This window comes from Euprymna scolopes, chromosome 6, assembly GCF_053919585.1.
Source record: "Euprymna scolopes isolate OS-2025 chromosome 6, ASM5391958v1, whole genome shotgun sequence".
NCBI lineage: Eukaryota > Metazoa > Mollusca > Cephalopoda > Sepiida > Sepiolidae > Euprymna > Euprymna scolopes.
Genome location: NC_136487.1, coordinates 155,752,165 through 155,777,164, shown reverse-complemented (window position 1 = coordinate 155,777,164; position 25,000 = coordinate 155,752,165). Strand labels below are relative to the sequence as shown.

The 25,000-nt window shown below is 27.5% G+C and overlaps 1 long non-coding RNA gene across 1 annotated transcript in view; it reads left to right on the top strand.

The window, feature by feature from the left end:
* The window catches only part of LOC145278071 (uncharacterized), a 176,933-nt gene extending 152,372 nt beyond the window's left edge, over positions 1-24,561 (top strand). Inside the window, exon 3 of the long non-coding RNA XR_013868329.1 lies at positions 23,924-24,561. This is a non-coding gene — a long non-coding RNA (uncharacterized LOC145278071). The remainder of the gene's footprint in view (positions 1-23,923) is intronic.
* Positions 24,562-25,000: the final 439 nt, after the last annotated feature.

Below are 25,000 nucleotides of genomic sequence, written 5' to 3'. Positions count from 1 at the left end.
CTTACAAGTTACTATACGGACACCCTGTAATATACCAACAGTACCTAAGATATTGTATTTAAATATTTATTTGTAACAAAAGAAATAAAAAGAAATAACATCTTTATGTTTATAAAAATCTCAGAAAATACACGTGTTACATCCGAAAACACTAACAATCAAGGCAAACAATTTCTATGACAAATATTCAAATTGGAGGCCTTCAGCTCCAATACATTCTCGACAACGTGACACCACACTCTGACAAACTTTGGTGCACAAGTCACGATCAAGGTTGGCAAATGCATCAATAACAAATTGTCGAAGATCTTCAACACTTCTTGGCTTTCTCGAATACACATTGACGTTATGTCTGGAGATCGTGGAGGAAATTCAATGGGCCCTCGCCTGCCGATCCATTTATCAAGAAATGTCTCATCCAGTAAATTTCGGACAGCTGTAGCATAATGGGGTGGGACTCCATCCTGTTGGAAGTACAAGTTATTGAAATCTGGTCGTTGTCTCAATGCTGGTACGATGAAATTTCTCAGTTTGTCCAGGTACCTTTCTCCTGTAACAGTTCCGTCGAAGAATTGTGAACCCACAATTCCATCAGACGATATTCCTGCCCAGACAGTTATTCCAGGCTGGTTCAATTGGGACGTGATCGTAAAATGAGGATTTGTGTCACTCCAATAAACACAGGTGTGACGATTTACGTGTCCCGAAAGTTTGAATGTGGCTTCATCAGTCCACCCAATCTCGTCCAAGAAAGTGGGATTATCCTCATATATATAGGTGTTTGGTTGGGGAGAGTGGCTAGTCTCCCTGAAGGATTAAAAACAAGACCTTCCAAAGGGCGAATTTTTCGGGGTCAATGGCCAACTAGCACCGTGTGTGTTTGTGTGTATGTATATGTGTGTTGGGGTGGAGAGGACTCCTGTAAAAGAAAACATAAAGCGGGAGACCAGTACACGCATTAAACTGGTCTGCAGTTTAACTTGTTGCGGGCTATATTGCTCTTGCTTGTTGCTGGATCTCAACATTTTGAACTGAGAGAGAGACAGCTCTCGTACGAAGCTAGACTCTATAACATCATCTGTGTATAGATACTCCCTCAGGCATTTTTCTATAAAAATTGTCCTGTGGCTATGGAAAAGTTGTGACGTGTGGAGGCTTGAAATGCTGGAAGCATGTAATAATTGATCTCAATGACCATCTTCAGTGTCATGACTGCTTGAACGTGTGAATTCACCGGTAGGACTAAAATCAAATCATTTTTGGGCTCATGGACTTTAAGTGTCTAAGGCAGTGGCACTCGTCTAACAAGACATTGCAATCATCATATATATATATATATATATATATATATATATATATATATATATATATATGTATGTATGTATGTGTATATATATAGGTATATATATAGGTGTGTATATATATATATATATATAGGTGTATATATATTGTATGTCAGTCATGTAATATGCTACTGGTACCATGTAACCCAGTACTACCTGCCTCATGGTCGGGTCACCGGCGACTAAAGTGGTTCCTCCACCAAACTTGTTTGGTGAGGAGGGTGGCTAATCTTCCCGAAGGATAAAAAACAAGACCTTCCAAAGGGCGAACGAACACTTTTTCGGGGTCAACGGCCAACTAGGACCGTTTGTGTGTATGTATGTGTGTGTTGGGGTGGAGAGGGCTCCCATAAGCCGTGGTGAAGGCAACGTTTCTAGGAGAAGCAAATCTCTGATTTAAAAAACCATAAAGCAAGAGACCAGTACCCGCATTAAGCTGGTCTGCAGTTTAACTTGTTGCTGGCTATCTTGCTCTTGCTTGTTGCTGGATCTCAACATTTTGAACCGAGAGAGAGATTAGCTGTCCTACAAAGCTAAGACTCTGTAACATCATGTAGCATTTGTCTATTAAAATGGTCTCGAGGCGATGGAAGTCATTTTTGGGCTCATGGACTTTTAAGTATCTGAGGGAGTGGCACTCGTCTGACAAGACGTTGCAATCATAATATATAGGTATATATATGTATATAGGTATATATGTATAGGTATATATATATATATATATAGGTATATATATAGGTATATAGGTATATACATACATATATATATGTATATATATAAGTATATATGTATGCATATATATATAGGTATATATACATATATATAGGGATATATACATATATATAGGTATATATAAATATATATAGGTATATATAAATATATATAGGTATATATATAGGTATATATATATATAGGTGTATATATATATCAATATATATACATAGGTATATATATAGGTATATAAAGATAGGTATATATAAATATATATATATAGGTATATATATATATAAGTATATATATAAGTGTATATATATAGGTATATATATAGGTGTATACATATAAGTATATATATAGGTGTATACATATAGGTATATATATAGGTGTCTATATATATAGGTATATATATATAGGTGTGTATATATATAGGTGTATATATATAGGTGTATATATATGTATATATATATGTATATATATAGGTATATATATAGGTATAGATACAGCTATATAAATATGTATATATATATGGATATAGGTATATATATATATGTATATGTATATATATATATATATATATATATAAATATGTATACGAGTGGTGTGGAATAAGTAATGCCCCTGACCCACTTTAAGTTGTCTGATCTTGCTGAAATTTTACATGTGCAATGATTTATTTCTCTACGGGTTATGGCCAATTACAGCTCTGAACTCATTGTGGTTTCTGTTTTACAGGTGTTCGAACTGAGTCAGGTGTGAAATGCAGCCTGTTTAATGTCGAGCAGTGATCCGGTTTTTGTATTTGAAAGGACGCACACTACCAGAGACTTTTGATGAAATGGAAAAAACTCATGATGATAATGCCCCATCATATGACCTTGTAAATCGTTGGCACCGTGAATTCAAACATGGCCAGAAATCTGTGGAAACAGCTCTCAGACCAGGTCGTCCCCTTTCTGCCACTGATGTGGCATCTGTCCGTCAAGTTGAGGCTGCCATTTTGGAAGATCGGTTCATTACTATTCACCAAATAGCCCAAGATGTCAAGATTAGTACAGGGTCTTTGGAAACTATCATTCATGATCATTTGCATATGCATAAGGTGTCTGTCAAATGGATTCCCAGGTTGCTCACACCATTCCAGAAGCGAGAACGCGTCGAGTGCTCGAGGATGAATTTGGAGATGTGCCAAGAAGATGAGTCAAAGTTTTTCAAAAGACTGATTACACAGGATGAAATCTGGGTCCATCACTATGATCCAGAGACCAAAGCCCAGTCAATGCAGTGGATGCACTTGGACTCACCACCTCCAAAGAAGGCAAGGGTGCAACCCTCCGCTGGCAAGGTCATGCTCACAGTCTTCTGGGACCAGGACGGAGTAGTGATGACAGATTTCCTGGCAAAGGGTACCACAATTACAGGAGCCTATTATGCTTCACTTTTGAGGAAATTAAGGGAAGCTATCAAAATCAAGAGGCGGGGCAAGATCAACAAAGGTACCCTCTTCCTGCAGGACAACGCTCCAGTCCACAACTCGCATGTCGCTAGATCAGAAGCACGGGCTTGTGGTTATGAAATCCTTCCCCATCCTCCCTACTCCCCTGAACTTGCACCCTCTGACTTTCACCTCTTCCCAGCCATGAAGTTGTTTTTGAAAGGAAAGCGCTTCCCAGATGATGCAGCCTTGATTTCTGAAGTCACGTCGTGGTTGAAGGACCAACCTGGTGTGATCTACAAAAACGGTCTTCAGAGCTGCATCAAACGATAGAGATAGATAGATAGATATAGATATATAAATATCAATAGATATCAATAAATAGCAAAAATGGTAATTAGTAAAAACACGAAGAAAGTGCTCAATACTATTGCAGAGCAAATATGCATTTTATTTTTTTATTACTGTTTTATCTGTTTAATTACATATGCTTCGGTTACCGAATCGTATTAGCGATCCAGTAACGTCTGACGAGGTTACTGCGTCGCTAATACGATTCGGTAACCGAAACATGTGTAATTAAACAGATAAAACGGTAATAAAAAAATAAAACGCATATAAATATAGATATAAATGTATATATGGATGTCTCCAAGTCCAATGTTAACAAATTCCTAATGAACCGCCCCCTTAATTAAACACTTCATCAAATCTCCACACTAACGTAATGTACTTGCAATAACCCTTATCCCTGAGTGGCTTCCGGGCCTTGATAAGTGGTGATCACTGTGTAAAAATATATATATATATATATATATATATATATATATATATATATAGTAATTTATAAAATATATATGGCGATTAAGCTACACTGAATATTCTGCGTTTCATCCAACTATAGGATTCGTCAGGCTTATGCGCATAAGCCTGACGAATCCTATAGTTGGATGAAACGCAGAATATTCAGTGTAGCTTAATCGCCATATATATTCTATAAATTACTAACTAGCTCTACCTACGTATTGAGCACTTTTGAAGTAAATACTTTAAGTTTACGCATAAATCTATACTTTCGTATAGTAAATTTATGTGAATAAATGAAATAGTTATATATATATATATATATATATACAATATGTATGTATATATATATATATATATATATATATATATATATATATATATATATATATATATATATATATTTTGTTATTGTTGTTTTTTTTCAAGCGATACATACGGTTAATATTGGCTCCGCCTCGGAGCTCATTTTTTTATTTACTTAGAAAGTCGCCCTTTTTAATTTGGACGTATATAACATTTTTATTTATTTATTATTTTTAAAAACAGTAATCTACGTACACGCGTGTTTCAAGGTCGTTACTTCTTGTCAGCGTAGTTCAACTGTTTCTAGGGATCAAACCTCAGACCATGTTTATCACAGTCCGGTGCCTTAACCGTTAGGCCATAATCCCTAGATTAATTATACTGTTTATTTTTATCGCTTCTAAATTTAGATTTTGTTATTGTTGTTTTATTTTCAAGCGATACATACGGTTAATATATATATATATAAATATATATATATATATATACATACAATATGTATATATATATATATATACATACAATATGTATATATATACATACAATATGTATATATATATACATACAATATGTATATATATATATACAATATGTATATATATATACATACTTATAGATACATATATATATACATACATACATATATATACATATATACATACATATAGATACATACGATTAATATATATATATATATACATACAATATGTATATATATATACAATATGTATATATATACATATACAATATGTATGTATATATATATATACAATATGTATAAATATATATATATAAATATATTCCTAAATATATATATATATACATATATATGTAAATATATATATACAGATATATGTAAATATGTATATACATATATATACATAAATATATGCATATATATACATATATAAATATATATGTATACTTATAAAAACATATATGTATATATATATACATATATATAAATATAAGTATATATATCATTCAAACACGGTAGTGCTTTAATATATGGTTAAGTGGCAATTTTAGTCATTTCGTAGTGCTTTTAAGCTTCACCGCTCACTCATTTTTAGACCAAATTTCAAATAATTTGTACAGTTTATAAATCACCTTCTCAACTATTTTGTGAAATAAATTTTGCATTGTTATTTAGTAAAACAAAAGTTATGATGAATTTAGTAATGTTCAAAATCGTAAAAAAACGTAAGGAAGTGAGCGACGTTTTTTTATGGCTCTTTTCCATAGCACCCACGTCGCTTCAGCCACTAGTGTTGCTGCTAATGTACTGCTGTCGCGAAAAGAGAAGTAACAAATGAAGGTATGAAAGCGAGATAATTGGGGGATTTTATTGAAGCTGACGAGTGCCGTACATTGTTATTACATATGTGTATGTTATACTTATAGGGGCAAAAAATAAGACTGAAATTAAACAAACAACAAGTGAATTGATTGGAAGCATGGAAAAATCATGGATTACATAGAAAAATGCGAGCATGAAAAGTTATATGGTTTAGCTTAATCACGGAAAGTAAAGGACTAGTTGTTAAAATTGAAGAAGAAAAAGAAACGATATTCTAGTAAAAAATATAATAAATTTATAACTGTAAGTATTGCAGCATTATTTTAACTTATGGAAAAGTCTACCTCAGGTTATGACTTTTGTTTTTCGTTTTCTTTTTTATTTTGGTAAATCATTTTTTCCATCCGAGATATAAATCCCCTGACGTCAAAAATAACGTCTGAAACACAAAATATGTCAATTGATATAATATATCGATATTGAAAACTTAAAAAAAAAAAATGGAAACAAGACTGTAGGACCCGTTGGCATTCCTTGTGTTTGGATAAACAGCGACATCGGAAAGGGGGCAGCTGGATCTTTTCGAGCATGTTCCTTCTGTTAACATGTGGCGAATGTGTGAAACCGGTTGCCGGAAGAAATGGTAATTGAAGAGTCACTCAATATATTCACAGCCAGACTAGACAAACATTGGAAGAATCACCCGCTTCGCTTTGACTACAAATATAGAGATGATGTGTATTGAGAGACTGTAATCTCGGGTGTATAGGCCTGTGTTCCTTCTAACCGTATATTGTATTGTATTGTATTATATTGTATTGCATCGTATTATATTGTATTGTATCGTATTATATTGTATTGTATTGTATTATATTGTATTATATTATATTGTATTGTATTATATTGTATTGTATCGTATTATATTGTATTGTATTGTATTATATTGTATTGTATTGTATTATATTGTATTTTATTGTATTGTATCGTATTGTATTGTATTATAATGTATTGTATCGTATTGTATTGTATTGTATTATATTGTATTGTATTGTATTGTATCGTATTGTATTGTATCGTATTGTATTATATTGTATTGTATTGTATTATATTGTATTTTATTGTATTGTATCGTATTGTATTGTATTATAATGTATTGTATCGTATTGTATTGTATTGTATTATATTGTATTGTATTATATTATATTGTATTGTATTGTATTGTATTATATTGTATTGTATCGTATTATATTGTATTGTATTGTATTATATTGTATTGTATTATATTGTATTTTATTGTATTGTATCGTATTGTATTGTATTATAATGTATTGTATCGTATTGTATTGTATTGTATTATATTATATTGTATTATATTATATTGTATTGTATTATATTGTATTGTATCGTATTATATTGTATTGTATTGTATTATATTGTATTGTATTGTATTATATTGTATTTTATTGTATTGTATTGTATTATATCGTATTGTATTGTATTATATTGTATTTTATTGTATTGTATCGTATTGTATTGTATTATAATGTATTGTATCGTATTATATTGTATTGTATTGTATTATATTGTATTGTATTATATTGTATTTTATTGTATTGTATCGTATTGTATTGTATTATAATGTATTGTATCGTATTGTATTGTATTGTATTATATTATATTGTATTATATTATATTGTATTGTATTATATTGTATTGTATCGTATTATATTGTATTGTATTGTATTATATTGTATTATATTGTATTGTATTGTATTATATTGTATTTTATTGTATTGTATTGTATTATATCGTATTGTATTGTATTATATTGTATTGTATTATATTGTATTTTATTATATTGTATTTTATTGTATTGTATTGTATTATATTGTATTTTATTGTATTGTATCGTATTGTATTGTATTATAATGTATTGTATTGTATTGTATCGTATTGTATTATATTATATTGTATTATATTATATTGTATTGTATTATATTGTATTGTATCGTATTATATTGTATTGTATTATATTGTATTGTATTGTATTATATTGTATTATATTGTATTGTATTGTATTATATTGTATTTTATTGTATTGTATTGTATTGTATTATATCGTATTGTATTGTATTATATTGTATTGTATTATATTGTATTTTATTATATTGTATTTTATTGTATTGTATTGTATTATATTGTATTTTATTGTATTGTATCGTATTGTATTGTATTATAATGTATTGTATCGTATTGTATCGTATTGTATTATATTATATTGTATTATATTATATTGTATTGTATTATATTGTATTGTATCGTATTATATTGTATTGTATTATATTGTATTGTATTATATTGTATTTTATTGTATTGTATCGTATTGTATTGTATTATAATGTATTGTATCGTATTGTATCGTATTGTATTATATTATATTGTATTATATTATATTGTATTGTATTATATTGTATTGTATCGTATTATATTGTATTGTATTGTATTATATTGTATTGTATTGTATTGTATTATATTGTATTTTATTGTATTGTATTGTATTATATCGTATTGTATTGTATTATATTGTATTGTACTAGCTGTATCCTGCCACGCGTTGCTGTGGCTCAAGTTGGCGCAATGGAAAAAGTTCCAAAATGAGAAAAAGCATGTTTCTTATAGGTTTAATTTTCCATTTTGCATGGGTACACAGTTTTTGTTGTTCAATTTTCTTAGCTGTTATATAGAATTTCTGGTTTGGTAACTCTTGAATACGTAACATAAATTGTCCATGTGAAAAAACAAAGCTTGGATTGGTTTTATATTTCACAACATGATAATTAGTACACCAAATTTCAGTTGCAATACATGCGGTGGCATCCCTGGCAAATAGCTGCTGGATTATTAACCACTTTATCTGCTTTCACAACAGTGTCGATGGATTTATATTTGACTACCTCATTTGGAAGTTTACATTGAATAATAGCGTTAAGTTCATGGGCGTCTTTGTATTGACCTGCAAGAATAGCTCATTCACTCAGTCAAGTGGAATTCTTATAATTTGAATATCTGCAAAACCCTTTTAAACTAACTATTCTTTTGATGAAATAAAATTACAGAAATTACAGAAGTAAAAAAAAAGTCAAAAAAGTCAAAGAATTTTGCCCTAAACTCTGATCAGCTGGCATTTTTCGTACCCAATTTCCCACAAGTGATGCAAAAGTTTTTGTGCGGATCGAATAGTCTGCAACTGGACATGCATATTTTGAGTTAAGTTTAATGTCTTCACATGGGACAACAAAGTAGAGTATTTGAGGCAAACATTTATTTCATCTGCTGATGTTGATTGAAGAATAACAGGTAACATTTGTCTGAAATCTTCTGCAAGCAATATTACTGCATTCCCAAATAGTCTGACATTGCCACGCAAATCTTGCAAGGATCGACCAAGAGCCTCAAGTGATTTTTTGCATAACATTGTGCATTCATCCTAAACAATAAGTTTGCATTTCTGCAATATTTTTCCCCATATTGGATATTTTGGAGATGTCGAACATGAGATTTTTGGAAAAATGTAATGTTTTAAAGTAGAATAAATAATTCTTCTACTTGGCAGCAAGGTCGCAGGTATTCCTCATGCAGCAAGGGCTAAGGCTATCTCATTTTGTTACCAAATGGCTGCCAAAATCAATTTAATTAGAAAGGTTTTACCAGTTACTTCTGGTGCTGTTCAAGGTAGCAGTAATTTCCAAATAACTTCTATTCTCATAGTCAGTAAATTAGGTGACTAAAATAGGATTTATCCATGTTTTGACAATGCTTTATTCACTGTAATTAATTTAGGAGACTAAAATAGGATGAGGGATTAGAGATGGACAGATAGAGAGGAAGATATATAGATAGAAAAGAGACAGTGAGAGGAAAATAGAGAAAGAGAAGGAGATAGAGAGATAAAGGGATTGATAGATAAACAGAGAGAGGGGGAGAGTTAGAAACAGAGAGGGATGAAACAGAGGAAAGGAGAGAGATAGAGGGAGTTAGAGAGAGAAAGGGGCTCAAAGAGAGATGGAGAGGGTGATATAGAGAGAAAGATAGATTGAGAGAGGGAAAGGGAGAGATGGATAGAGAGAGATATTAAGAGAGGAAGAGAGAGGGGGAGAGTAACAGTTGAACTACACTTCACCGTTTTTTTTCCTCGTTCAGTAGAGAAGAAATCTTTCGAGACTGAGACAATTTAAATTTTTTGTTACTATCCAGAGTAACCCTTTTTTTTGGGGCGGGGGGCTAGATTTTCCACGCATTAGAAACCGACCGGGTTATCTGTACTTTCACCTAACAAATTAATAAAAGAAAAAGATTTTGTAAAATTTGAATTTAACATGAAAATACTATTTAAAAAATAGCACGATAACATAAGTGCATAAGTGCCACTTTAGGTACTCCTTGGACGTTGAGTTCCATGGCGACCAGCATAATTATTTAATGGTCGCTCCCTTAGACCCCCCCCAGTCAAGCCTAATGCATGCGCACGTAACATTTTTTTATTTATTGAGGTTGGCTTAGTAACTAAACGATTTATTGATAATTTCGTAACCCTTAAACGCATGCCGGAAGATTTAAATTGGTTCATTATTGTTGTAATGAAAAAAAAAAGTTTCATTCAACACAAAACCAAAAACACATATTAATGATAAATGATTTATTATTCTATTCATTGAAATCTAATAATTTTTAGATAAAAAAAGTAAAAAAAAGTTAATAAAAAAATAGTTGCTTATGTGCGCATGCAAAAATGTTTGTAAAAGTGAGAAATTATTTTAATCATTTAAAAAACTTGTCTTATTTTTTTGTTTTATTTTTAGATTAGGTCCACCTTATAATCACCCCAACATCCTCATCTTAAGAACAGTTTCCGGAATAAATACCACTTTTGGAGGGGGGGGGGCTATTTGCAAAATTTAACTGATATTTGTTGTCAGCATACCCACCCGAAAATACTATTAAAAAAAAGGGGAGGGGCTCAGTGCCCGTAGCACAGAAGTAGATTTATTTATCAGTGAAAGTCGTCATTTAAAAAAGAAAATTGTGGAGGTGGACCTAAATGTAAATATTTACCCAAAAAACTATCCCGAAGTTTATTACAAAAACGTTTTGTTTTCGCACTATTCAACAATTTGTTCATCCGCGCATGTAAATTAAAAAATATTTGTAAAAGTGAGAAGTTATCAGTAAATGATTTATTTATTTTTATTTATTTATTTTTTTTTACATTAGGTCCACCTCAACAAATGTTAAGAACGGCTTTCAGAATAAACACCCTCAACCTCTCCATGTTAACAACGGATTTCGAAATAAACACCATTTGGGGGGGGGTTGTCAGCATACCATGTCAGAAATTTAAAATCAAATGTTTGTAAAAGTGAGAAATTATTAATAAATGTTTAGTAACATTTTTCGGTGATAATACAGAGAGTGATCCGCGCTATTTTTAAATCGTATTTCCACGTTTAATTAAAGTTTTATGTTTTTTTTTTATTCAATTGCAAGGTTAAAGTACAGAATAGGTACAAAACACCCTCCCCTCCCCATGTTAAGAATGGCTTTTTAAATAATAACGTTATTATTTCAACACGGATCACTCTCTGCATGAGTACCCATTTTTCTTTTAATATTCATAAAAAGTAAAACTTTTTTTCAAAATAAATAAATAAATAAATAAATGTTTGTAAATGTGACAAATAATCGTTTAGTTACGGCAACGTCAGTAAATAAAAGATGTTACGTGCGGGGTGGGATGGGGACTAATGGAGCGACTATTATCTTTTTCTGCTGGTGTCCATGAAACTCAACACCCAAGGAGTACCAAATTGTAATTTTTTTTGTCAAATAAATAAATTTCAAGCATTTTTTTACAATAAATAATAGATAGCAACTTCGTTAATTTTACGACTCACTCCAGCATATTATAAACACCCTAACTTCCATATGTTAAAACGGCTTTCGGAATGAACCCCCCCCCCAATCTCCCCATATTAAGAACGGCTTTCGAGGTTTATGGAAGGGCGTGTTTTTTTAAAATGGGGAGGTTAGGGTGTTTATAATACGTTGAGGCATGTCGTAAAAATGAAACAATTTAGAAAAAGTTAAAACAAACTTTTTTATGTAAACAAAAAAAGAAAAGAAACTAAACAATTAAAACATAATGTTTCATGAGTGAAAAGCCTTAACGTAAATAAAGGTATTTAAAATTTGAAAATTGGTAAGTACATAAATGAATTTAAATTTAAAAAATATGGGATTTTTTTTGTGCTAATGCAGAGAGTGATCCGCGCTATTTTTTAAATCGTATTTCCGCGTTTAATTAAAGTTTTATATGCTTTTATTCAATTGTAAGGTTAAAGTACAGAATAGGTACAAAACACCCTCCCTTCCCCATGTTAAGAATGTCTTTTTTAATAATAACGTTATTATTTCAGCACGGATCACTGTCTTCATGAGTAACTTTTTCTTTTTACTTATCTTGTAATTCGAGAGTAGTTGAAACGGAAGTTACCAGAAATATTATTGGGCAGTCTCGCAGAAACGATTTCGAAAAATATTTATGTTTTAATTAATATTTTTATAATTCACAATGTAAAATTATTTTAATAGCATGCAAACATTCATTGACTTTACAGATAGATTTTCTGAAAATTTCAATTTAATTGGTAACGTAGAAATATGGTTTTATTCACTTTTAACGAACCAAAATTACATTTTTATATATATATAGATTGTATCGTATTATATTGTATTGTATTGTATTATATTGTATTGTATTATATCGTATTATATTATATTGTATTGTATTATATTGTATTGTATTGTATCGTATTATATTGTATTGTATTGTATTATATTGTATTGTATTGTATCGTATTGTATTGTATTATATTGTATTGTATTATATTGTATTGTATTGCAACGTATTATATTGTATTGTATTGTATTATATTGTATTGTATTGTATCGTATTATATTGTATTGTATTGTATTATATTGTATTGTATTGTATCGTATTATATTGTATTGTATTATATTGTATTGTATTGCATCGTATTATATTGTATTGTATTATATTGTATTGTATTGCATCGTATTATATTGTAATATATCGTATTATATTGTATTGTATTGTATTATATTGTATTGTATTGTATCGTATTATATTATATTGTATTATATTGTATTGTATCGTATTGTATTGTATTATATTGTATTGTATTATATTGTATTGTATTGTATCGTATTATATTAGATTGTATTGTATTATATTGTATTGTATTATATCGTATTATATTGTATTGTATCGTATTATATTGTATTGTATTGTATCGTATTATTGTATTTGAGAATTGTTAAATAAAAAGTTTGTTTGAAACTGTAAACACGTATGGAATATTTTCGTGGGTTGTCTATCTGCCTCTTTCACGCTTGTGCAGTTATACTGGTTTTTGTGAAATACAGAATAAATCACTATTTCATGGTTAACAATCAGTAAAGAAAGAAGAAATAAAATGAAACAAACAAAAATAAAAGTCAAACAACTTTGAAGTTTGACGTTCGTGTGAATTTTAATGTTTTTCTTTTTGACTTTCAAAATGGCCATTATTTTCTTTTTAAATCAAGGACATTAAAAAAAAAAAGACAAGAAAAGCAGAGTGCCGCGATTCAGAATTGCAGATTTCAATAAATAAATGAATGAATACATAGAATAAGATAAAATAAAATGAAATGCCATTATGCAACCAACGGCAACAAAAAGCAATTGTAAATTGAAATTGTTTGAAAAAAAAAAAATCCAACTTTTTATTTAAAAAGAATTTTAAAATAATTGAAGGGTGGACAGATGAAAGGAATAGATTGTTTTTTTTGTTGTTTTTTTTGGGGGGGGGGTCGCACCGACAACGTTCCATTATTAAAAAAACTAGCAATGCTACATTTCCCTCAATTACAAAATAAATAAATAAATAAATAATAAAACTAAAACATCTGCGGCGTTTCAGAAACATAGACTTTCACCTAACATCATGCCGGTGTCAGGTGAAAACCTAGTCTTGATGTGAAAATGTTCCGATTACCAAACCGGACTTCCTGTTTCGGTTTAAAATAAATAAGCAAATTGACATGAAAGGAGATAAGTTACACTTTTGGACGCGTTTTTGTGTTATTTTTTTTTTTTTAATATATTTTACAGATTTATTTTAAACTAAAACAGAAAGTCCGGTTTAGTAATCGGAATATTTTCACATCGAGGCTAGGTTTCCATCTGACACTGGCGCGGTCGCACTTAGAGTCGCCTATACTTCTGAATCGTCACATCTGCTTAATGTCGTAACAAGATATTTGTGTTGATGCTAGGACCAAATCAACGTAAACATACTTATGCCCGTAGTGAGGTTTGAACTCATGACATCTGCTTTCAGATCGGCGTATTAACCGCTGAAGCCACTGTCTAACATGGCTTAAAAAGATAAGAGTTACATTTTCTGTGTTTTGTTTCCTTATGTCAGACAAATGCATCGAAACAACGGCGAGCAAGGAAGCGAAAGGGACGAATTAAAACTTCTTTTTCTTTCTCCTATTTTTTGTTTTGTTTACCAGGAAATAATCTAAATAATTGTTGGTGCCCCGACAAAAGAAGAGTGAACTCACCATTTTTCGTTTGTCCGTTCGTCTGTTCGCACTTTTCTCAAAAAGCCCAAGTATCAGCTGACGTGATGTTGTAAACAAATTCAGACGGAATTTGATGAACGACATTATCATTATTATTATTTTCAATTTTTTATTTTTGTTACGAATTAATCAACCGGGCAAATTATTCTTCGTAAATTATAAAAATAAATGGAGGATTGATTCTATAATAATACATACGCAATCTGTATGAATTAAAATATAATATTTAAGAGTATTGTACGACCGAGCAATATATATATATATATATATATATATATATATATATATATATATATATATATATATATATATATATATATATATATATATATATATACAAACATTGATTTTGTAATAACAATTAACTTGTTTATTGTAGTTTTAATTATAGTTTTAGTTTTAATTTTAGTTTGAGTTTTAATTTCAGTTTTAGTTTTAATTTTAGTTTTAGTTTTAATTTTAATTTTAATTTTAGTTTTAGTTTAAGTTTGAGCGTTAGCTTTAGTTTTAATTTAAATTTTAGTTTTAGCTTTAGCTTAAGTTTTAGTTTTAGTTTTAGTTTTAGTTTTAGTTTTAATTGTAGTTTTAGTTTCAGCTTTAGTTTTAGTTTTAGCTTTAGTTTAAATTTTAATTTTAGCTTAAGCTTTAGCTTTAGTTTTAGTTTAAGCTTTAAATTTGGTTTTAGTTTTAATTTTAGTGTAAGTTTTAGCTTTGGTTTCAGTTTAAGGTTTAGTTTTAATTTAAATTTTAGTTTTAGCTTTAGTTTACGTTTCAGCTATTGTTTCAGTTTTTATTTTATATTTTGTTTTAGTTTTTGTTTTCACTTTAGGTTTAGTTTTAGTTTTAGCTTTAGTTTTAGGTTTAATTTTTGTTTTACTTTTAGTTTTAGTTTAAATTTAATTTTAGTTTTATTTTTGTTTTAGCTTTAGATTTAGTTTTATTTTTTATTTAAGATGTAGTTTTAGGTTAATTTTAGTTGTAGCTTCCGCTTTAGTTTTAGCTTTAGTTTTAATTTAAATTTTAGTTTTAGCTTTAGTTTAATTTTAGCTTCAGTCTTAGTTATAGTTTTAATTTTAGTTTTAGTTTTAGCTGCAGTTTTTATGCTAGTTTTAGCTTTTACTTTTAGTTTTAGTTTAAGCTTTAATTTTAGCTTTAGTTTTAGTGTTATTTTTAGTTTTAGCTTTAGTGTTATTTTTAGTTTTAGTTTTAGTTCTAGTTTTAGTTTTAGTTTTAGTTTTAGTTCTAGTTTTAGTTTTAGTGTTATTTTTAGTTTTAGCTTTAGTTCTAGTTTTAGTTTTAGCTTTAGTTTAAATTTTAATTTTAGCTTAAGCTTTAGCTTTAGTTTTAGTTTAAGCTTTAAATTTTGTTTTAGTTTTAGTTTAAGTTTTAGTTTTAGCTTTGGCTTTAGGTTAAGGTTTAGTTTTAATTTAAATTTTAGTTTTAGCTTTAGTTTAAGTTTCAGTATTGTGTCAGTTTTAATTTTATATTTTGTTTTAGTTTTTTTTTTCACTTTAGGTTTAGTTTTAGTTTTAGCTTTAGTTTTAGGTTTAATTTTTGTTTTACTTTTAGTTTTAGTTTAAATTTAATTTTAGTTTTATTTTTGCTTTAGCTTTAGTTGTATTTTTAATTTAAGATTTAGTTTTAGGTTAAGTTTTAATTTTAGTTTTAGTTTTCATTTTTATTTTAGTTTTAGTTTTAGCTTTAACTTTAGTTTTTGTTTTAGTTTTAATTTTATCTTTATCTTTAGTTTTAGTTTTAATTTTAATTTTAGTTGTAGCTTTAGTTTTAGCTTTAGTTTTATTTTAAATTTTAGTTTTAGCTTTAGTTTAATTTTAGCTTTAGTTTTAGTTATAGTTTTAATTTTAGTTTTAGTTTTAGCTTTAACTTTAGTTTTCGTTGCAGTTTTTATGTTAGTTTTAGTTTTTATTGTGATTTCAGTTTAAGCTTTAATTTTAGCTATAGTTTTAGTTTTTGTGTCATTTTTAGTTTTAGGATTAGCTTTAGCTTTAGTTGTAGTGGTACTTTTGGCTTTAATTTTTTTGTAGTTTTAGTTTTAGCTTTAGCTTAAGTTTAAAACTTTTACTTTTAATATTAATTTTATTTTTAGCTTTAGCTTAAGGTATAGTTTTCGTTTTAGTTTTTGTTTTAATTTTAGTTTTGGTTTTAGTTTTAATTTTAATTTTAGCTTTAGCTTTAGTTTTAGATTTAATTTTAGTTTTAGTTGTAGATTTAATGTTGGTTTAAGCTGTAGTTTTAGTTTAAGTTTTAATTTTAGTTTTAGTTTCCGTTTTAGATTTTGTTTCAGCTTAAGGTTTAGTTTTACCTTTGGCTTTAGCTTTAGGTTTAGCATTAAGTTTTAATTTTATTTTTATTCTTAGTTTTAGTTTTAGTTTAAATTTTAGTTTTAGCTTTAGATTAAATTTTATCTGTAGCATAAGTTTTAGTTTTAGTCTTTATTTTAGTTTAGTTTTAGTTTTTATTTTAAGCTTTAGTGTTAGATTTAGTTTAGTTTTAGTTTTTAGTTTTAGTTTTAATGTTAGTTTTAGTTTTAACTTGAGTTTAATTTACAATTTAGTTTTAGTTTTCGTTTTAATTGTAGTCTTAGTTTTTATTTTATTTTAAGTTTTAATTTTAGTTTAGTTTTAGTTTTTATTTTAGTTTTAGTTTTAGCTTAAGCTTTAGTGTAAGATTTAGTTTAGTTTTAGTTTTTTTAGTTTTAGTTTCAATGTTAGTTTTAGTTTTAACTTGAGTTTAATTTACATTTTAGTTTTAGTTTTCGTTTTAATTTTAGTTTTAGTTTTTATTTTAGTTTTAGTTTTAATTTGAGTTTTACTTTTATTTTGAATTTTAGTTTTAGCTTTAGTTTTAGTTTAAATTTTAGTTTTAGTTTTAATCATAATTTTAGTTTTAGCTTTAGCTTTCGTTTAAGTTAAGCGTTAGTTTTAGTGTCAATTTTAGTTTTTGTTTTAATTTAATTTTAGTTTTAGCTTTAAGTTTTGCTTTAGTTTTAGCTTTAGATTTAGTTTTAGTGTTAGCTTTCGATTTAGTTTTTAGTTTAGTTTTAATTTTAATATTAGATTGAGTTTTAGTTTTAATTTTGATTTTGTTTACGCTTTAGCTTTAGTTTTAGTTTTAGCTTTAGTTTTAGTTTTAATTTTAATTTTAGTTTTATCTTTGTTTAATTTTAATTTTAGTTTTAGCTTTAGGGTTAGTTTAAGTTTTTTCTTTAGTTTTAGTTCTAGCTTTTGCTTCAGCTTTTGTTTTAGTTTTATCTTTAGCTTTAGTTTTACTTTTAGTGTTAATTTTAGTTTTAATTGTAGTTTTAGTTTTCGTTTTATTTTTAATTTTAGTTTTAGTGTTTGTTTTCGATTTTGTTTCAGCTTAAGGTTTAGTTTTACCTTTGGCTTTAGCTTACGGTTTAGTGTTAGTATTAGTTTAAGTTTGAATTTTAGTTTAATTTTAATTTTATTTTTAATTTTAGCTTTAGTTTTAGTTTTAATTTTAGTTTTAGCTTAAGCTTTAGTTTTAAGTTTAGCTTTAATTTTGGTTTTAGTTTTAGTTTTTTACCTTTAGCTTTAGTTGTAATTTTAATTTTAGTGTTAGCTTTAGTTTTAGTTTTGATTTTAGTTTAGTTTTATTTTTAATTTTATTTTTAATTTTTGTTTTAGGTTAAGCGTAAGTTTTAGCTTTAGTTTTAATTCTTGTTTGAGTTTTAGTCTTATTTTTAATTTTAATTTTATTTTGAGTTTTATTCTTATTTTTAGTGTTAGTTTTTGTTTTAGTTTTAGTTTTAATTTTAGTTTTAATTTCTTTATAGTTTTAGTTTAGCCTTAGTTTTAGTGTTAGTTTTAGTTTTAATTTTAATTTAATTTTCGTTTTAGTTTTAATTGTAATTTTAGTTTTAGTTTTAACTTTAGCTTTAGTTTTAGTTTTAGATTTAGTTTTAGTGTTAAATTAAGCTTCAACTTTCGATTTAGTTTTAGCTTAGTTTTAATTTTAATTTTAGTTTTGTTTTTAAATTTAGCTTTATCTTTAGTTTCAGTTTTAGCTTTAGCTTTACTTTTAGTGTTTGCTTTAATTTTAATTTTAGTTTTAGCTTTTAGCTTTAGTTTCAGTTTAAGCTTTAGTTTTAGTTTTGTTTTAATTTTAGTTTTAGCTTTAGTTTAGTTTAAGTTTTTATTTGGGTTTTAGTTTTAGTTTTTTTCTTTAGCTTTTGGTGTAGTTGTAGTTTTAGTTTTAATTTTATTTTGTTTTGAGTTTTAGTTTTAGTTTTAATTTTAGTTTCAGTTTTAATTTTAGTTTTAGCTTTATCTTTAGGTTTAAGTTTTGTTTTAATTTTAAGTTAAGTTTTAGCTTTAGTTTGAATTTAAATTTTAGTTTTGGCTTTAGCTTTGGTTTTAGGTTAAGGTTTCGTTTTAATTAAAATTTTAGTTTTAGCTTTAGTTTAAGTTTCAGCAATTATTTCAGTTTTAATTTTATATTTTGTTTTAGTTTTTGTTTTCACTTTAGGTTTAGTTTTAGTTTTAGCTTTAACTTTAGTTTTCGTTGCAGTTTTTATGTTAGTTTTAGTTTTTATTGTAATTTCAGTTTAATCTTTAATTTTAGCTATAGTTTTAGTTTTTCTGTCATTTTTAGTTTTAGGTTTACCTTTGGCTTTAGCTTTAGGTTTAGCTTTAAGTTTTAATTTTATTTTTATTCTTAGTTTAAGTTTTAGTTTAAATTTTAATTTTAGTTTTACTTTTAGCTTTAGTGTTTGTTTTAATTTTAGTTTTTGTTTTAGTTTTTATTTAAATTTTAGTTTTAGCTTTAGATTAAATTTTATCTCTAGCATAAGTTTTAGTTTTAGTCTTTATTTTAGTTTAGTTTTAGTTTTTATTTTAGTTTTAGCTTAAGCTTTAGTGTTAGATTTAGTTTAGTTTTAGTTTTTTTTAGTTTTAGTTTTAATGTTAGTTTTAGTTTTTACTTTAGTTTAATTTACATTTTAGTTTTAGTTTTTATTTTAGTTTTAGTTTTTATTTTAGTTTTAGTTTTTATTTTAGTTTTAGTTTTAATTTGAGTTTTACTTTCATTTTGAATTTTAGTTTTAGCTTTAGTTTTAGTTTAAATTTTAGTTTTAGTTTTAATCATAATTTTAGTTTTAGCTTTAGCTTTCGTTTAAGTTAAGCGTTAGTTTTAGTGTCAATTTTAGTTTTTGTTTTAATTTTAGTTTTAGCTTAAATTTTTGCTTTACTTTTAGCTTTAGATTTGGTTTTAGTGTTAGCTTTAGATTTAGTTTTTAGTTTAGTTTTAATTTTAATATTAGATTGAGTTTTAGTTTTAATTTTGATTTTGTTTACGCTTTAGCTTTAGTTTTAGTTTTAGCTTTAGTTTTAGTTTTAATTTTAATTTTAGTTTTATCTTTGTTTAATTTTAATTTTAGTTTTAGCTTTAGGGTTAGTTAAAGTTTTTTCTTTAGTTTTAGTTCTAGCTTTTGCTTCAGCTTTTGTTTTAGTTTTATCTTTAGCTTTAGTTTTACTTTTAGTGTTAATTTTAGTTTTAATTGTAGTTTTAGTTTTCGTTTTATTTTTAATTTTAGTTTTAGTGTTTGTTTTCGATTTTGTTTCAGCTTAAGGTTTAGTTTTACCTTTGGCTTTAGCTTACGGTTTAGTTTTAGTATTAGTTTAAGTTTGAATTTTAGTTTAATTTTAATTTTATTTTTAATTTTAGCTTTAGTTTTAGTTTAAATTTTAGTTTTAGCTTAAGCTTTAGTTTAAAGTTTAGCTTTAATTTTGGTTTTAGTTTTAGTTTTTTACCTTTAGCTTTAGTTGTAATTTTAATTTTAGTGTTAGCTTTAGTTTTAGTTTTGATTTTAGTTTAGTTTTATTTTTAATTTTATTTTTAATTTTTGTTTTAGGTTTAGCGTAAGTTTTAGCTTTAGTTTTTATTTTAGTTTTAGTTTTTATTTTAGTTTTATAAAAACTAAAACTAAAAATTGGCTAAAACTAACTAGTGTTAGTTTTAGCCAATTTTTAGTTTCAGTTTTATTTTTAATTTTTATTTTATTTTGAGTTTTATTCTTATTTTTAGTGTTAGTTTTAGTTTTGGTTTCAATTTTAGTTTTAATTTATTTATAGTGTTAGTTTAGCCTTAGTTTTAGTGTTAGTTTTAGTTTTAATTTTAATTTAATTTTCGTTTTAGCTTTAATTGTAATTTTAGTTTTAGTTTTAACTTTAGCTTTACTTTTAGTTTTAGATTTAGTTTTAGTGTTAATTTAAGCTTTAACTTTCGATTTAGTTTTTGCTTAGTTTTAATTTTAATTTTAGTTTTGTTTTTAAATTTAGCTTTATCTTTAGTTTCAGTTTTAGCTTTAGCTTTACTTTTAGTGTTTGCTTTAATTTTAATTTTAGTTTTAGCTTTTAGCTTTAGTTTCAGTTTAAGCTTTAGTTTTAGTTTTGTTTTAATTTTAGTTTTAGCTTTAGATTTAGTTTTAGTTTAAGTTTTTATTTGGGTTTTAGTTTTAGTTTTTTTTTTAGCTTTTGGTGTAGTTGTAGTTTTAGGTTTAATTTTATTTTGTTTTGAGTTTTAGTTTTAGTTTTAATTTTAGTTTTAATTTAAGTTTTAGTTTGGTTTTGTCTTTAGCTTTGGATTTAGTATTAATTTTCGTTTTAGTTTTGGTTTTAATTCTCTCTCCTCTGATCTCGAGCGCGTGGTTCAGTGGGGGAAGATGTGGCTAGTTACCTTTAATGCATCCAAAACCAAACTCCTATCCTTACATCATCAACGCTCTGATCCTCAGCTGGCATCAATGTTGATGGATGGCTCTCCTCTGGGAGAGGCCCCGTGTTTTGACAAGCTTCTGGGTTTGACCTTTACTCCTGATCTGAAATGGAACACGTACATCAAGTCTGTTGCCAAGGTCGCTGGAAAGATGGTGGGATCCTTCTACCGCTCCAGAAGATATCTCACTACTGATGCAATTCTCTATCTATATAAAAGCCAAGTACGGCCAAGGATGGAATACTGTTGCCATATCTGGGCAGGAGCTGCCAAAAACAGCCTATCATGCCTTGACAGAGTACAAAATAGACTTCGTGGTTTAGTGGGGGATGTCCTTTTCTCTACCCTGCAACCCCTCTCCCACAGAAGAGACGTTGCGAGCCTATCCTTGTTTTATCGTTATTTTCATGGCGGGTGCTCGTCTGAGCTCCAATCCCTGGTCCCCCCTCGCCAATCTTTCACGAAAAACACCCGTCTAGCTGAATCCACTGTAAAAAATTTTCCCCCACTCTATATCTGTGCCTAAATCAAAACGCGGATTTCATGAGCAAAGCTTCTTTCTTAGAACTGCACGCCTGTGGAACTCTGTTCCGTCTGCCTGCTTCCCTCTGGACTACAACTTGGATGTCTTCAAGTCTAATGTTAACAAGTTCCTGATGAACCGCCCCCCTAATTAAACACTTCATAAAATCTCCTCACTAACGTAATGTACTTGCAATAACCCTTATCCCTGAGTGGCTTCCGGGCCTTGATAAGTGGTGATCACTGTGTAAAAAAAAAAAAAAGAAAAGCTTTAGCTTTAGTTTTAGTTTTAGTCTTACCTTTATTTTAATTTTAATTTTAGTTTTAGTTTTAGCTTTAGCTATTCTTTTAGTTTTAGTGTTTATTTTAATTTTAGTTTTACTTTTAGTTTTAGTTTCAGCTTTAGTTTTAATTTTAGCTTTCGTGTTTGTTTTAGCTTTAGTTTTAGTTTTAGTTTTAGTTTTAACTTTAATTTTACTTTTAGTTTCAGTTTTAGTTTTAGCTTTAGCTTTAGTTTTAGTTACAATTTTATTTTTAGCTTTATTTTTAGCTTTAGTTTTAGCTTTAGTTTTAGTTTTAACCTTAATTTTACTTTTAGTTTCAGTTTTAGTTTTAGCTTTTAGGGTTAGTTTTAGTTACAATTTTATTTTTAGCTTTATTTTTAGTGTTAGTTTTAGTTTTAGGTTCAGTTTTTATTTTCGTTAAATTTTGATTCTAATTTTAATTTTACTTTTGGTTTTAGTGTTAATTTTAATTTTAGTTTCAGTTTTAGCTTCAGTTTTAGTTTTTGTTTAGCTTTAGCTTTAGCTAGTCTTAGATTTAGTTTTAGTTTTTTTAGTTTTAGTTGTAGTTTTAATTTCAATTTTGGTTTTAGTTTTAGTTTTAATTTTGCTTATAGTTTTAGGTTTAGTTTTAATTTTAATTTTAGTTTTACTTTTAATTTTATTTTAGTTTTGGGCTTAATTTTAATATAGTTTTAGGTTTAGCTTTAGCTTTATTTTTGTTTTAGTTTTAGCTTTAGTTTTCGTTTTAGTTTTAACTTTAGCTTTAGTTTAAGTTTTAGTTGTAATTTTGATTTTAGTTCTAGTGTTAGTTTTAGCCAATTTTTAGTTTGTATTTTTGTTTTAGATTATGCTTTAATTTTAGTTTTTTTTCAAATTTTGATTTTAGTTTTAGTTTTAGCTTTAATGTTAATTTTTGTTTTAGTTTTAGCTTTAGCTTTATTTGTAGTTTTAGCTTTAACTTTTTAGTTTTAATTTTAGTTTTTGCTTTAACTTTTTAGTTTTAATTCTATCTTCAGCTTTAGTTTTAGTTTTAGTTTTAGTTTTAGTTTTAATTTGGGTTTTAGTTTTAGTTTTAATTTTAGTTTTACTTTTAATACTAGTTTTAATTTTAGTTTTAGTTTTAATTTTAGTTTTAATTTTAGTTTTAGTTTTAATTTTAGTTTTAATTTTAGTTTTAATTTTAGTTGTAGTTTTAGTTTTAATTTTAATTTTAGTTTTAGTTTTAATTTTAGTTTTAGCTTTAGTTTTAGTTTTAGTTTTAGTTTGGTTTTCGTTTTAATTTTAATTTTAGTTTTAGTTTTAGTTTTAGTTTTAGCTTTAGTATTTGCTTTAGTTTTAGTTTGGTTTTCGTTTTAATTTTAATTTTAATTTTAGTTTTAGTTTTAATTTTAGTTTTAGCTTTAGTATTTGCTTTAGTTGTAGTTTGGTTTTCGTTTTAATTTTAATTTTAATTTTAATTTTAATTTTAGTTTTAGTTTTAGTTGTGTCATTCATTTTTTCGGATTTTTCGATTGATTATTAATCTAATTCACTTTTTGCTAATATTGTTATAAATATTTCTTCGGATTTTATTTAGTTTTTTGTTATAAACCTAGATTCTAAATACAAAATCATAAAAACATATCAGCGATCTTTTTGAAATCAAATCTCGCGATGCTGGACGGTTTCTTTACGCGTATTTTGAATTCAATTATTTGTTTGGGCTTTAAACTCCACTCTAATTTTATTTTTTGTACTCTTTTTGCAGACTTTATGTAACAGAGCACATATGAGCGCGTGTAAAAAAAATCATCAGTCGCCGAAGGATGGCTAGGATATTGACAGCTGCAGCAGCAGCGTTTGAGCAGGTATGCAAATTACAAAGTGTGCACGGGCTTGTGTGACCAGAAAAAAAGGTCAGCATGCGGTCAGAGAGGAGCAAAATGCTGGTCGAGAAAGATGGACATATATAAAGTCAAAGACGAAAAATGGCTTACTATGGTCGAGGAAAGAAGCAAAGTGTGCACTGGGCGAGATAAACGTGTGCCCCCGTAGTGACGGCCAGAGACTTTTAAGCTGGTGTCGAGACGGCAGAGTTTTGTTAATCTCTTGGCAGGCGAAATGAACAGAAAAAAATGAGCAGGCATTGCTGGGAAGGCAATGGTAATAAATGCCTTTTGCTAAAACATAAAAAAAATTGGATCTACTTATTTTATTTGTTTGTTCCTTTGCGATGATAGCAGACGGCGTGAGGAGGGTACAAGAGAGACTGAACTGTAATGAACATCGCTCGAGCGTACCGGCTACGTTGCATGGGTACATTTCTATTTTCTTTATTTTATTTCCGTCTTCAAATCCATTTTTCATTCCATATAATAAACTTTGTACGATTTCTTTAAAAACATATATTTGTTTCTGACGAGTTGTTTAGTTAGTCTATATACTTTCACGAGGCGTAAGAAAAAAATCTTGACAGGGGCGAGTTTCTGCGGCGAAATATATCGATCAATATTATTTTAAAATTGTTTATTATGTTTTGCGTTGGATAGTTTCAAACCGTACTTTTTATATACGTGTTCTATATATATATATATATATATATATATATATATATATATATATATATATATATATATATATATATTCTAGTTTAAAAATAAACTAAAACCCAATCAATTCCAACGAGGTTGTTGAGAGTGCTCAATATATTTAATATCATATAATTTCAATAAATTTAGATTATAAAATTTCTGTGTCGCTGCAATAACTCTACTCTTGCAAGCTAAAAAGACGTCGCCGTGCGGTCTTAAAGGAAACCAGTCCTTTAATGAAAATTAAGACTGAA